This window comes from Kogia breviceps, chromosome 2 (genome assembly GCF_026419965.1).
Source record: "Kogia breviceps isolate mKogBre1 chromosome 2, mKogBre1 haplotype 1, whole genome shotgun sequence".
Taxonomy (NCBI): Eukaryota; Metazoa; Chordata; class Mammalia; order Artiodactyla; family Physeteridae; genus Kogia; species Kogia breviceps.
Window position 1 is genome coordinate 191726397 of NC_081311.1, and position 15400 is coordinate 191741796.

A 15400-nucleotide genomic window follows, 5' to 3' on the forward strand; every position below is an offset into this window, starting at 1 on the left:
TGCTCTGTAAATATTTATTAATTTATTCAACTAAATTAATACTTTGTCTTTTAATTGTTAACTCTACTGTTTTCTCTTCAGTTTTAAAGGGTATGGATTCAGTTACATATCAAAGAGTTCATTTTCACTGGTAGGGAACATATCCCATTACCAGGCATTTTGTGGAATTTATACCACATAGTAAAATTTAATTTCCTTTAGTCTAGGACAATTTCAAGGTATAGTGGAAATAATGAACTGGAAACTCAACAAGCCTGGGTTTAAATCACCCCTTTTCATTTTACCAGCTAAAAGACCTTGAATAAGTTATATAATTTCTCAGAGCCTGTTTCTCCTCTTTTTAAATGGAGATAATAATATTTACAAGGTCATTTTGACATTATATATAGTGGTGAGCACATAGTTCTTGCCCAGTAAATATATTTTCTTCCTATTTCCTCATATGCTGGGAATCAGCCAATTATCTGTTTATTTAGCCTTTTCAAATGATCTTAATTTATTCTTTCTTTTTTTTTTGAAGGAATATTTTTTGTTTTTTTTTACTTTTATGTATAGAAAACTTAGTAGTGTATACTTAGCTCAGTTTGATGGCCAGTTCTTTGACCTTCGCCTTTTCCAGCTTGGCAATGCAAGCCACCAACTTTGGACCCAGGATGTTGCCTCCTCAGTGATGGTGGATTTCATCATATCTGTCATTGTAATTGGTCCTAATAGCTTCCGCCAGCTTAGCCTGAGGTCCTCTGTCTGCTGAGTTAACTCGTGTGAAGGTGACAGTGGTACAATTCTTCCTGTGGAATGGATCTCCAGCCTGGCCTTCCCTTTGCCAATGTGGTAGGGAACGCCCATCTTATGCCACAGGGCAGGCAAGAAGACAACCAGCTCGATGGGACCCACATCATTTGCAATCACCACCAGCTAAAGCTTCTTCTCCACCAACGCAGTGACAGTATTAACCCCTGCTGGAAGGATAGGTGGCCCCTTTGTGGGGACATCCCCTTTGCCGGCAGTTTTCTCCTTAGCCTGAGCTAACAACCTCTGCTTCTTCTCTTGCTTCATATCTGGTCTGCACTTGTGGGCCAGCTTAAGCAGTTGAGTAACTCTTTGGTGGTCCAAGGCCTGGGTGAACTGGTTAGTCAAGGGAGGCACTTTCAGCCACTTATAGAGGATAGTTCTTTGCTGCTGCAGCCAGATGTGGTCAGGCCATTTGAAAAAGAGGGTGAGGACCCTTTGGGGCTGATGTCCTGTCCTGATACGTAAGGCGCAACACTATGAGTGATGCTCAAGTTCCTTGTCATGTTTGTGTTTAGGAGCACTCAGAAAGGTATAGGTGTATCAGTGATCTAGGTAGTTGAAGATGCCATCACAATTCTGAATTATTCTTAAATTTCTTCGATTGAAAAAATTCTGGTAGATCTTGGCAAACTATGTCAACACACACTTGCCAACTTGGACCTGCTCCTCAAAGTACAGGCAGACCTCATTTTATTGGGCTTTGCTTAATTGCACTTCGCAGATTGCGTGTTTTTTTACAAATTGAAGATTTGTGGCAACCCTGCATGGAGAAAGTCTATCAGTGGCATTTATCCAATAGCATTTGCTCATTTTGTATCTCTGTGTCACATTTTGGTAATTCTTGCCATATTTCAAACTTTTTCATTATTATTATATCCTATGATTTTCTAGAAAGAAAAGTAAAAAAAAAAAAAATTCCTACAAAGAATCAGGAACTCACGTGACTTTAGACTGCTCAATAGCAACAAAAGGAACAACAAAACAATGGAATCGTGACTCTACAATGCCAAAGAAAAGTTAATTCCAACTGCATATTCTATATTCCAACTATCTATCATCTGCCAGGGTAGCATAAAGCATATTTTCTTAATGCAGGTTCCCTAAACACTTACTTCCATTACATTCTTGCTAAAGGGGCTGCTGGAAGATGATTTCCACCTTAAAAAAAGAGCAGACCAAGAAAAAAAGATAATGAGGGATTCATAACAGAAAAGATACAACCCAGGAGGGAAGTGATGAAAGTCTTCAAGATAATGGTGGAGGGAGATCTCAGGGAGACAACTGTGCCCCAGACATAGACATTCCTGGAGCAGTGTGACACAGGGAACAGACATGTGGAGGGCTGTCCACTCCATGCCCTCTGAGATGCCATCTTTAATCTGATCATATTACTGGAGGATGTGCTCCACACCAAGACAGTAAATCAAGAAAGAGCAAGGCATAACATCCAGAAAACAGCATAGAACTCCAGATTAGTAAATTCTAAGGACAATAGTTCAGATAAGATGTAACCTGATGATAGCGTTCAGAAGATCCGGAGCAAAACCAGCCCAGAGAGAACAAAGAAGTCTCCAGGAGAAGAAAAGTCTGGGTAGATCAACTGCTCTCATTGACCTTACGGAGAACTGTCCTATGGAGCTATTAGGAGGTCAGAAGAGTTAGGAAGAAGTGCAAAGATAACCTGATAAATGAAAAAAAAACAAAGCAACTACTTCGATCTCAAGAAGGACAGAAAGTAAAGAAGGAAAACATCATAATCCACTGGATGTTCAACCGTGAATAATATTTGCAAAGGCGTCAAAGGAACACTGGATATACATTTAACTAAAAATTATAATATAAATCTATTAGGAAGGGGGTAAAGAGAAGTGGGCGTGGGATGGCAGTGTAGAAGAGCAAACATAAAAGGCAATCAATATGAGATTATATGCACATATGATCTAGATGGATAGCTGCATGTTCCAATAGGGACTTGCAGAAGCGAGGAGAGAGAAAGAGAGGAGACCTGGGAGCTAGTGGGCATGATGTCCTCCCCTCGAACATAAACTTCACAGAGTATCAACATCAGACAAGGCCATTCTGTGCCTGTGATGGATGAAAACAAAAACAAGACCACTCCATAATCACATCTGAACACAGAGAGAACATGAGGATTGTTCAAGCCACAGAATGACCAAACTCCCCCTTCCTGCTTAATATGAGTGACCACTGCCTCTTTACTATTCAGCTCTAGCCTCACTCTAGTCTCCCCTTCTTCAAGATACAATTTATGATGATAGCCATAGAATTGCCCCTGCCTGCAGATAGCATCTAATCCAGAGCAAAGACCCACCTCCTTAAACCTTCCCTCCAATCCCCTAATACTAGCTCAAATCCTGTGAGTTTAATTAACACCCTCTTGGTCGGACTTCCCACAGATGGTGTGGGGTCTCCCTCATGACAATGAATAATAAACCAACTCTTTCAACCACAGGTATGTTCCTGGTGGTCTTTGGCGGGCGAGCCTTTACTTCTAGGAAGTATGGGGAGGGAAAACACTGGGTTTTGTTAAAATTATTTTAGTGCTTTTGGACATGTGAAAGTATATAGGCATGCTATTTTGATAAAAATACAAATTAATTTTTAAAAAGCTTATCACACGTTACTTACCAACGTGGGAAAGCATATGCATATGCTGGCTGATGGGGAGATTGTAACTGTTTTAAGAGGTGTCATCTTAAGAAGACTGTCCAGTAATTTTCAGTGATGCTGAAAATAACTGGAATGATAACAATCCTCCCTGGTCCATAAGGGCAACCGTTTTAGACTCTGAGTCTGGTCAGCAGCGACAGGAAAGGGTTAACCTGTAGGTGAATTGAAACTGAATCCCTTTCACTTGCTCTGCTTTGCAAAGACCAGATATTAGGGGAAGAGAAAAATGAGTATGGTTATTCCACAAAATTTGGAGCACTGCTTAAAATAAGCTTGCAAGTATTTATTCATTAGTGATCCATGAAAATAAAGTACACACTTTAAAAGCCTAATTTAACATGTCAAGCACTGGATGCACAAAGAAATGGATACAGTTTAAAAGTATCTCGTATGTGGCAATTTGGGTTGATCTCTAATTCACACTTTGTTTCTAAAAATCCATCTACTTCTGTGGCTAATGTTAGTGGTTTCTTTTAATTAAAGATTCTGATTCCTGGAGGTAATTAGAATAGCCCGATATTTTTTTAGCTGACATTAAAGCCTCTCTTAAATAACAGAGGGAAAATGGAGCCACCCAGCAACATAATCATGATCCAAATAATCCCTAAAAGGCTTCGTAGTATCGAGGCACATGAATCAAACAGAGTCACAATTTTTAAATCTGCCAGGATGTCATAAACAGACTTTAGGGGGAAAATCCCAAACATTATTTTTAATCATCCAGTTTCAATAACTTTGAACACATTGTCAATCTTGTTTTATTTATTCCCCCCACCCACTTCCCCTATAGCCCCAGAATAATTAGAAGCAAACACAAGACACCATATCATTTCATCCATAAACATTTAAGAAAACACCTATAGAAAGATAAGAGCACTTCTTTTTTTAAGCATAAACACGATATCATTGTTGCACAAAATCACTGCCGATAAACTTGTAATATCCTCAAATACCCAGTCAGTGTTCAGATTTCCCCCAAATATCTCACAAATATTGTCACATAAATGTTTATACAGTTCATACTTTTGAATTGGGATAAAAATAATCCACACATGGCATTTGGTTGGTATATCTCATAAGTTTCTTACAATTCTATCAGTCTCTCCCTCTTTCGTTTTCCTGGTTGCAATTTATTATTTGAAGAAACCAGGTTTTTTGTCTTGTAGAATTTCCATACTCTGGATGTTATTTTTTGAACCAATGTAGTTTCTTTTTTTTAATGTTCTCTCCCTGTCACACACCCCTCCAAGACTTTAAGACTTTTTAAAGATTAAGATTAATCAGTGGATTCGGGTGTTGTCAGCTTGATTCATCCATTAGAAAGGTTTCCATCTAATGAATGCTGGAGAAGGTGTGGAGAAAAGGGAACCCTCTTGCACTGCTGGTGGGAGTGTGGATTGATACAGCCACTATGGAGAACAGTATGGAGGTTCCTTAGAAAACTAAAAACAGAGTTATCATATGGCTCAGCAATTCCACTACTGGACATATATCCAGAGAAAACTCTAATTTGAAAAGATACATGCACCCCAATATTCATAGCAGCACTATTTACAATAGCCAGGACAGGGAAGCAACCTAAATGTCCATCGACAGATGAATGGATAAAGAAGATGTGGTGTGTACACACACACACACACACACACACACACACACACACACACACACACACACACACACACACTGGAATACTACTCAGCCATAAAAAAGAATAAAATAATGCCATTTGCTACACTATTCCTGGCTTATCTTGTGCATTTTGTGTTCCAGACCTGGAATCAGCCACTCTCCATGGTGCTTCTGTTTCTTGTGGAGACAAATGACATTTAGAAATCACAATCTGGATTCAACAGGTGTTCCTTGCTACAGATTGACCATTGTTTGCATGCTTCTTTAGTGGACAAAGATAAGCAAAAAATCATAAAAATGTATCCTGAATTCATACTATTATTTCCTGTTAAGATTTAGGATTAACTAGTTTTTACTTCATTTTGATCTTATGCTTTTCCCTTATACTGAAAATCTTGGTTCCTAATAGCATTAACGTAATTACTTATTTGCTATATTGTGTGTGTGTGTGTGTGTGTGTGTGTGTGTGTGTGTGTGTGTATCAGATTCTCTTTTAGAGTCATTTGTATTTACATGTTTGGAGTCATTTTAGAGTCATTTACATTTACATGTTTAAATATATTTAATGATATATGACAAACCAGCTAACTCAAAGATATATGTGTATGTATATATATATACACGTATGTATGTGTATGTGTATATATATATATATATATATATATATATATATATATAGACACATTCTTCCTGAAGTCTAATTTTACAGAGATTCCAGATAAGGAGCAGAAACCTCATTTCACAGAGAGGCTATTGCATAGAAATTTTGTCATTTCTATGAAAAAAATTAAAAGTCAGAAACTAGATAAAAGATACAGATGTGCCTGTCCAGATCCCAAGCTGGATGACCAGAACTGGTGATCTTTTTTCTCAGTAATGTCAGCTGGACAAGAAGGTTAGGAAAATTCACAGTAAAATTTTTTCTAACTGTCTTGAGAAAGATGGCAAGTGAGATGGGTATGGACTATTCTCAGTGATGTCTGATAATTGCAGAATTAGGTGTAGTAGAATGAGTTAGCTGAAGAGAGAGTAGTAGAAAGGGGATATTTGACACTGAGATTGGGTGGTGATGGTACAATATCTAGGATATAACACTTTTAGTGCAGGGCCATGGGATGGTGATTGGAAAGGCACTAGGGCTAAAGAAGTCAAGGAAATGGGAATCCAGGTTTGGGTGAATCGTCTATGTAGGTATTGATATCTTTAAGCTGGGGTGTGATCAACTCAGGGAGTGATTCAATTGAGATGTAGGAATAAAGTATTAGAATTTCTACTTATACCTGACAATATCCTTTCAAGGTTCCTTTCTAGTGCATGTCTTATGTTGTACACTATAGTACAATACACTTTGTAGAGGGACTGATTTACATGAACAAGCAGCTGATTAAAGATTGGAGCTGACTGGACCCTGCAATCTCTTCACAGTGGCTAAATTATACTCCATGGTATGGCTATGCTACCATAAATGTAACTCATTCCTTCTTAAGAGAATATTTGGTTTGTTTCTAATAAAAACAAAAATAAACAAATGGGACCCAATTGAGCTTAAAAGCTTCTGCACAGCAAAGGAAATAATCAACAAAATGAAAAGACAACCTACAGAATGGAAGAAAATATTTGCAAATGATACAACCGACAAGGGATTAATGTCCAAAATATACAAGTAACACATGCAGTTCTATGTCAAAAAGCAAAACACCCAATCAAAAAATGGGGGGAAGATCTAAATAGACAGTTCTCCAAAGAAGACATACAGATGGCCAAAGAGCACATGCAAAGATGCTCAACATCACTAATTATTATAGAAATGCAAAAAAAAACTGTAACGAAGTATCACCTCACACCAGTCAGAATGGCCATCATCAAAAAGTCTAAAAACAATAAACACTGGAGAGGGTGTGGAGAAAAGGGGACCCTCCTACACTGTTGGTGGGAATGTAAATTGTTAGAACCACTATGGAAAACAGTATGGAGGTTCTTTAAAACACTAAAAATAGAACGGTCATAGGATCCATCAATCCCACTCCTGGGCATATATCCGGAGAAAACCATAATTTGAAAGAATACATGCACCCCAATGTTCATTGCAGCACTATTTATAATAACCAAGAAATGGAAGCAAGCTAAACGTCCAGAGTACAGAGTAATAGACAAAGACGTACTATATATACAATGGAATATTACTCAGCCATTAAAAAAGAATGAAGTAATGCCATTTGTAGCAACATGGATGGACCTAGAGATTATCATACTGAGTGAATTAAGTCAGACAGAGAAAGACAAATATTGTATGATATCATTCATATGTGGAATCTAATATTCAAAAAAGAGATACAAATGAACTTATTTACAAAACAGAGGCAGACTTATAGTCTATAAATCTATTAAAAACAAACTTATGGTTTCCAAACAGGCAACGTGGAGGGGAGGGGTAATCAGGAGCTTGGGATGAACACACACACACTACTTTATGAAAAATAGATGACCACCAGGGTCCTAATGTATAGCACAGAGAATTCTACCCAATATTCTGTGATAACCTATAAGAGAAAAGAACCTAAAAAGAATGAATATATGTATGTGGATAACTGAATCACTTTGCTGTAGACCTGAAACTGACACAACATTGTAAAGTAATTATACTCTAATAAAATTAAAATATTAAAATTAAAAACAAATATTTGGTTTGTTTCCAATCTTCAGTATTATAAAAATGGTAAAATAAACACTTTTCTTACATATGTTTCTGCATAGCTATTCAATTAGGAAAAATTCTTAGAAACAGAATTAGTGTGTGGAAATTGATGGATTCCAAAGGTATATTATTAGCTAAATTGGTACATATAATTGGAAAAAATAATACTTATTGTCAAAATATCACTGAAAATGCTAATTGACTTTGTATTTTATGAAAGTTCTTATCAAGTCATAAATAAAAGAAAATTGAGTAATATGAGAAGGGCAGAGAAAAAATTTCATCAACACAAACACTGATGTACCTGATTATAGGAAACATAGAGAAATAAATATTTTGCATCACTGATTCTACTTTTCATTTTTAATGATTCCCACTTTCCTAATATTTTCTTTTATATATCTATTTTGTTACATAGACTTATTTGTGTGACTCAACTGAGTGGCCGATTTATGTCTCCAGAATCATGGAAATTTCACTAAGCAGAACAGAAATAAGACACTGGCTTTCCCTTTTTTCCCATAGTATCTGGGAAGAAAGTACCATAAAAGGTAACACGAGGTATACCTTGTCAAATTCAAGGTAACTAACTGATTCCTTAAACAACAAGAACTAATACCACCAAAAGCCTTCAGTCACATTTTTAACGTTATTATTATTTTTTTACTATTTTGCTATTTGAATTTTTACTTCTTGACACTGGTCAATGTTACTACATAATTTCAATTCATTGCTTCAGTTTCCAGATCTGGAAAACTCAAACGAGATTTAGTTGGAGAATCAATGACATTCAACTGTAATATCAAGCTGACTGCTAACAAAATTGTCAGAAATGGCGTTTCCTATATAGAGGAGGAACCATTCCACTCATCCATGTAATAGAATGAGAATTAGCTTCTGTTTATGTCTTTAATTAGGCATGTTCTCTTCTTCCAGACTGACAGTGCACAAAGGAAAAAACAGAAATCTGATCATGCAGATGAGAACAGAAGAGTGCTTTTTAAAACATATTAACCAAGCGATGGAATTTCTGTGGTTAAAGTCATACATGGTCCCCAGAGACGCCATTGATAATCGCCCTTTTGACTGAATGGAGTCCTTCAGTCAATGCATTCTGTTTTAGTTGTTGTCTTTTTTTTTTTTTTTTTTAATTACCTAATTCACTGTTTTTGTTGTGGTCCCATGAGGCTTTGCCTTCTCCTGTGGAATTTTCTTGAGAAGAGTCGCATGAGATGACTTTTCTTCTAATTAGATTTCTTGGCTGTTAGAGATCATTATGCTACAAAAACCCCACTCTTTCCTCCTTCTTTCCTTCTCCATTACTACTATCCTGTTCTTGTGTTTTTATTGGTGCAAGATGCAAGCCAGATGTTATATTAATAAGAGAGCTGATTTTCCTCAAGGAGCTATTCATTAGCATAGAATAGAATTGCAACCCTGTTGCAATTTCTGGGAATTCTTTAAATTCTTTCCCTACTTTTTTTTCATTTTAAGTAGTAAATTTTGGAAGATACACTTGAATTACTTCTGTTTACTTGTGAATGTTGATGGAGATTTGGAGTTTTCACAATTAAAGTTTAAAATTGAAGAGAGAATTAAAATCAGGAACTGTATCTTATAAACATAGGTAGCATATCACATTTGATGTGTGTAAACTTTTTGAAAACTTAATTAAATGTAACGAAGGTGCCATATCAGAGCAAGGGAGTATCTTACCCAATGAAGTCCAGATCCTTTGTTATTTGAGATATATACATTAAAATACATAGAATTAGATGACATTTTTATTTCTGTCACAAATGCTCGTTTATTAAATGAATAATATTAAAACAAAAAATAAAGACCTTCTTATACTCTTCAGATGAATACATCTTCTAGGGCACAAAAACTTTTTTTTTAAGACCACAGTTGAATTCATTATGATTCCAAAAATAATCTCTTAAAACAGACATGAGATCCTTAAACTCCCAAACATCCCAGAAACACTCAATAAAAGTTTTGGAAATCTTTTTTTACATCCTCAGAAGACTTATTGTGTGTCTTCTTTCCTTGCTGGTTTAGGTTCTGTAACTTAAATTAACTGACCAGACCAAAGAGGTCATCTGAAGTCCATGATCACAGGGGTAAGACTTGAACCAGGGGAGCAATGCAGCACGTCTCCCTTTCAACAGGTTGTCCAGGCACTCATAACCGGTGTGTATTATTCATAAGTTGAAGCACCACCTTGGTTTTTATGCACAGCATATTTTTCAATCAAAATGTATGGACAGCCCCAGCAAACACTGCTTGCTCCTCTAGCTCTATAGCAGGTAGGAGTCGATAAGATTCATCCCTGACTTAATGAAGCCAACTCTAGTAGTAGTTATCTGCAACTATAAATAAACTCCTCACTGTCTCAAGAGCTACCAGACTTTTTATCTTATGTCTGGTTGTGCTAGCAACCACAGAGGTGGGGTGGACACTCTCTTTGCTCATCATGGGCCCTTCCATACCATTATCCCTTGGTCATCCTTAAAAACCTCAGCCTTTATCTTTTTTAAAAATTTGATTTGATTTGATTTTTTAACATCTTTATTAGAGTATAATTGCTTTACAATGGTGTGTTAGTTTCTGCTTTATAACAAAGTGAATCAGCTATACATATACCTATATCCCCATATCTCTTAAAACCTCAGCTTTGACCTCCTGTCTGTCCTCCTTAAACACTTTTTGCTTTCCAGGACTCTAAACTCTGCTCTTCTTCCTACTTCACTGGCTGCTCCTTTTCAGTGTCCTTTGTTGATTTGTCTTCATCTCTCTGACCTCTTATTATTAGAGTCCTCCAGAGTTCAGGCCTTGGACACATCTTCCCTAACTACTGCATTCCTTTGGTACTATCACCCTGGTCCATCTCTACATGCTGACTCCAAAATTGAGACCTTCACTCTGTACTTCTCCCCTGAACTCCGGACTTGTATATCCCATTGGCCACTCCACACAGCCACTCCGGTGTCCAGAGGCTTTGTAATAACATGTTTAAACATCACCTGACTGCTCACGCTTCTCACCTCCTCCGCTGATGCCACCCAAGTTCAAGTTATGACTATCTCTCCCTTGGACAATTACAATAGACTCCCAACCAGTCTCCTTAAGGATCTATTTCTGTCCTGCAGTCTATTCTCGACACCAGAGCCAAAGTAATCATGATAAAAAATAAGATAAATTATGTCACTCATCAGTTCATATCTTCCCATATCTTTCCAGCTCACTCAGAGAGAACCCCAATATATTTACACTGACCAAGAAGGTCTGACCTCATCCACTGGGATTTTGCTGACCTGAGCTCATATCCTCTTGCCCGTCACCTGACTTCAGTCACACTGGCCTCCCTGATGTTATCCAGATGCCCCTTGCCAGGGACTCTCCCACCTCAAGTCTTTTGTACATGCTTCTTTCTCTGCCTGAAGTGTTTCTCTGCCAATGTCTATGTGGCTTGCTTCCTCATCACCACACCATCCTACTTCATTTCTCTCCAACACACTTGTTGCCATGTGGTGTATCAGATGTTTCATTTACTTATTTTACTAATTGCCTGCCACCCCCCGACACACAAAAATTTAAACTCTGTAAGGGCAGGAATTTTTGCCTTTGTTGTTCACTGATGTTTCCATATCCCCGAAAATAGTACCTGGCAATACAGTGCTTACTCAATAAATAAGTGTTGAATGAATGAATTTCAGATAGCCTTGAAATCATAGATATTACCAGTCAATCTGTTGGCAAATATAAAATGACAACCTAGAGCATTCCTTAGTTGTGTATTCAGTGCTATGGTGGACAAATATACAGAACAACTGCCTTCAAAAGAATTATAAGAAGTTATATTCTACTTTGGGGTTTCAGACACATCTGTATAGCACACAAACAACCCAATGTAAGGACAACACATAAAATAAGAATCACAATTGCTTTAATATAACTGCTATCTTTTGAGATAGGACATATATCAATAAATACATCATTCTAAAACCTATTTTTTTAAAAGCAAATTCCAACTCTATTCATTTGTCAGGAACAAATTCACACATCAACATACAGGTTGACCACAAAATAAATAGGTGTTCAAATTTCATTTATTCAAACAGTTATTCAAAATACAGATTCTGGGAGCCTCTCATGTACCAGACACTGCCTGAAAGACATAGGCTCTAACAGTGGATGAGAAGGGCCAGTAACTTGCACTTACAGAGCTTATCATGATTTACTTGGGCTTTGACCTAACAGATGAAGGAAAACTGGAAAGTTTTCTCTGTTCTTGTATGCCACAGAAGCATGCTTCCCCTTATAGCTGGAATTCCTTCAACATCTATTTGCCAAATATTGGTAAGTTATATGAGGAAGAGGAATAAGGGCACAGGGGCAGTGAAAGACAGTTTGCCTATTTCGTGAAAGGTTAAATATATACTTATCATATAACCCAGCAGTTTCAGTCCAGTAGACATGAAAACAACCACAGAAAGACCTGTACATGGATGTTCAGAACAGCTACATTAGTAATATCCAAACACTGGAAACAATCCAGTGTCCATCAACAGTTCAATGAGTAAACAAACTGGTATATTCACACAATGGAATAATAACAAGTAATAAAAAGGGCAAACTATTGATGCATGCAACAATTTAGGTGGATCTCAAAATCGTCATGCTAAATGGAAAAAAAAAGATACAAAGAGAATGGTATCATTTCATTTATATAAATTCTAAAAAGTGCAAATGAATCCATAGGAACAGAAAGCAGATCATTGCCTAGAGACATGGATGAAAGAAAGTGAGGACTGCAAAATGGCTCAAGGAACCTTTTAAGAGAGATGGAAATATTTATTATCTTCATTGTGGTGGTGTTTTATGCGAGTATACACCTACCAATGTTCATCAAACTGTGCTCTTTAAATACATACTTTTTGTTGTACAAAACTTATACCTCGGGCTTCCTTGGTGGCGCAGTGGTTGAGAGTCCTCCTGCCGATGCAGGGGACACGGGTTCGTGCCCAGGTCCGGGAGGATCCCACATGCCGCGGAGCGGCTGGGCCCGTGAGCCATGGCCACTGAGCCTGCGCGTCCGGAACCTGTGCTCTGCAACGAGAGGCCACAACAGTGAGAGGCCTGCATACCACAAAAAAAAAAAGTTATACCTCAATAAAGTTATTTTTAAAAATAGACATACCGTGGGATAGGGAGGGTGGGAGAGAGAGTGGTGCAAGAGGGAAGAGATATGGGAACATATGTATATGTATAACTGATTCACTTTGTTGTAAAGGAAAAACGAACACACTATTGTAAAACAGTTATACTCCAATAAAGATGTTATTAAAAAAATTTTTTTTTTAATTAAAAAAAAATAGACATACCATACAATTTATCAAAAAAGAATTTTGGAACCACATGTTCCTCCAAGAAAATGCACTGGCTGAAGCACCTAGCACTGTTTGGTACATAGTGGTGCTAAATGCTAAATGCAAAAACTAAATATTTATAAATAACTGTTAGCACTTACATAATGCTTCCTATCTATCAGTAACATTTGTTAATTTAATTAAGCTAATAACAAGTCTAAAAAGCCATCTTTATTATAAACTTTTTTTTTAAAATACTGTCTAATTGTCCTCTATTTTAGGTTAGGACACTGAGAGTCTAGTCCTCAAGGTTCTCTAGCTGGTGAGTTGCAGAACTGAGACTCCAATGCATGCAGTCTGTCTCTAGCTGCATGTCTTTAGCTCCCTCAGCATACCACCATAGAAGAAAGGAAAGAAGGAATTAAAGAACTCAGAGAAGAGAGGCTTCTCTGTGTGCTTGGCAGTCAGAGAAGTCTTTTTAAAAAGACAGGATGTTTACTGAGCTTTGAAAGATAAGAAAGCTCTGGAAAAGGAAAAGAGTAGACGTGCATCTCAGACAACGTAGATGCTGCCAGGCATGAAAGGGCCTGAGAATGTATTTGTTCAGTTTCTGGTGACATTCTTTACAGGGTGAGTTAGATCAAATTCCACTGACATTTTATCTTATAAATATTGCATGCAGGCTAGAAATAGCCAAATCAGTGGCGAAGAAGGACAAGGGGAGGTGATTTCTCCCCTGACAGAGGTCCCAGGGCAGGAAAGGAACAGAAGATGGAGATAGAGCTGACTGTTTAATGAGAAATGTGGCAATCTTTTTCTTTAATGTACAATACTATATGACTGAGAAAAGAGGAAATGATGAGCCTTGGCTTCTCATACCGACAGGGAAAAGGAAATATTGCTCTCATGGGGTCATGTGCCCACACCAAAATTCGTTGTCAGAATTAGGATTTAATAACAACAAAAATATTGCTCTTGTGATTTGCCCGTGGTGGGGAACATGATATTAACCAGACATCCAGGAGAACAGATACAGTGCATACATTCACAACTAAAGAGACGTCTTTCACACCAGAGAACAAACTATGAGGAAAGGGAAGGCAAAGGAAGGGAAGGTCACACAAGGTTGCTGAAGAAGCAGAGAGGACCAGATGCAGATCTTGAGAAAGCTCACAAAGCCAAACCAACAATTGAAGAATGGAAGGAGGAGAGCAGACATGTGGTGGAGGTGGAAGCTGCCCTGAATCCAGGCTGATACAAAGAGAATAAAAGAAAAGTGGACAGCAAGAGACATCACGCAGATACACCCTATTTGTAGGAAGCGGTCTGCCAACGGAGAAGTGAGAGGAGACATTCTCTGCATGATGAGCGATGCTGCTGCTGCCGATCTGAGTGATTGGGAAAAATAGCACTAAGTTCACTCTCATATAAAATTATACATCATAAAAGAATGTCTGCTAGCCTAAATCATGGCTATTGCCCTTATTTCCATGAGCCTCCTGAAAATGGTAGGTCTAGGAGGAATTTAACTTATTCATATATGTGCAATGATCAAAAAAGTACCCACCTAAAAATGTATTCAAAATAATTCTCAACAGACTATTAGTGAAGGAAATTCAGCAGCACATTAAGAGTACAATAATACAAACGAATCTAGTGGTCTTTATTCTAGTAGTATAAGTATGGCTCACTGATAAGAATATATTAACATAATTCACTATAATAATTTGTTCAAAAGTAAAAATGTCAACACCCATTATTTAAAAGAAAAAAATTTAAACCCTGGTAAGAGAAAGATAAGCCTTTAATATGTCTTTATCAAACTAAAGGCCTGAATTATACAAAATGAGAAGCAGTGGAAAATTTCCTCTTAAAAACTGAGATGACCACTATCAATGGAAAAATAACTGAGGTATAAAAAGTGGAAAGGATATGGATACAAGTATCGTTAGTTGCAGATGATATGCTCATTTACTCAGAAAACTCAAAAAATAATAGAAGTAATCAAATCAGTAAAATCTATGTATCGGTGGCTTTATCTATATCATATATTAAAACAAGAACCAGTTGGTATAATGAAAGCAACAGTTACAAAAAAGAAAGTAAATTATCAATGACCAAATGTTATAAGAAATATGAAAACCCATATTAAGAAAACTTTAAAACACTATTTAGGTACCCAAAGACTTAAAGAAAATATGTATCATAATCTTAGATAAGA

At 37.1% G+C, this 15400-nt stretch overlaps 1 pseudogene; it reads right to left on the reverse strand.

Moving 5' to 3' along the window:
* Window positions 1-574: 574 nt before the first annotated feature.
* LOC131750455 (large ribosomal subunit protein eL8 pseudogene) lies at window positions 575-11337 on the reverse strand (annotated as a pseudogene).
* Between the last annotated feature and the right edge of the window lie 4063 nt (window positions 11338-15400).